This window comes from Penaeus monodon, chromosome 31 (genome assembly GCF_015228065.2).
Source record: "Penaeus monodon isolate SGIC_2016 chromosome 31, NSTDA_Pmon_1, whole genome shotgun sequence".
In the NCBI taxonomy this organism is placed as follows: domain Eukaryota; kingdom Metazoa; phylum Arthropoda; class Malacostraca; order Decapoda; family Penaeidae; genus Penaeus; species Penaeus monodon.
The window spans coordinates 19,802,026-19,802,690 of NC_051416.1; the positions used below are offsets into that span (position 1 = coordinate 19,802,026).

At 39.4% G+C, this 665-nt stretch overlaps 1 protein-coding gene across 1 annotated transcript in view; it reads left to right on the top strand.

The window, feature by feature from the left end:
* The window catches only part of LOC119592914, a 118,074-nt gene that overhangs the window by 110,916 nt on the left and 6,493 nt on the right, over positions 1 to 665 (top strand). The window lies entirely within an intron of this gene.

The window sequence follows — 665 nt, forward strand, 5'->3', positions numbered from 1 at the left end:
ACAAAAGCAGTGATGTAACCATAAACAGTATTTCCAAATAGTCGTTTGCCACACGGTGTGAAATAGCGTCCAAAACACTAATGTTTTATCCCGCCACATTTCATTATACCATCGTTATGAATATCGACCGAGGTAACTAATGTCAAGCCAATAAGTGTAAACAAGAGTGATCGTGTTATGCGCTGGAATTGTAGGGGTAAAGTTTGAATACGAATATGTACAGAGATATAATGTAATATATGATTTAACATAATGATATCAATATGTATCATTGCGAATTATATTCAGATCATATCAAAACGAACCTCTCAAGAAATATATGCAAAAACGTTTCAGTACATTTAAGTTTCATCGGAAAGAGCTAACACGGCAACACACGAAAATCGCAAGCAAATATATAACGTAGTGCGAGACTAATTCCACCGACTGTGAGTACAAACAAATGAATGGGTGTGATATAACGAAGCCCACAAGGATAATTACATCGACCTAGACCGAGCATATCGCCGTGTCGCGTTACCATGCACCAATACCTCTTGTCGAACTATGAGAGGAACGCTGGACGGCAGGACCCCCCGATAAGCATAGTTTAACTGTTAACAACGCAATTAGCAGCTTGACGCGAGTGTTTCGGCAGGATATTGTACGTTGCCAGGTACTGTAAA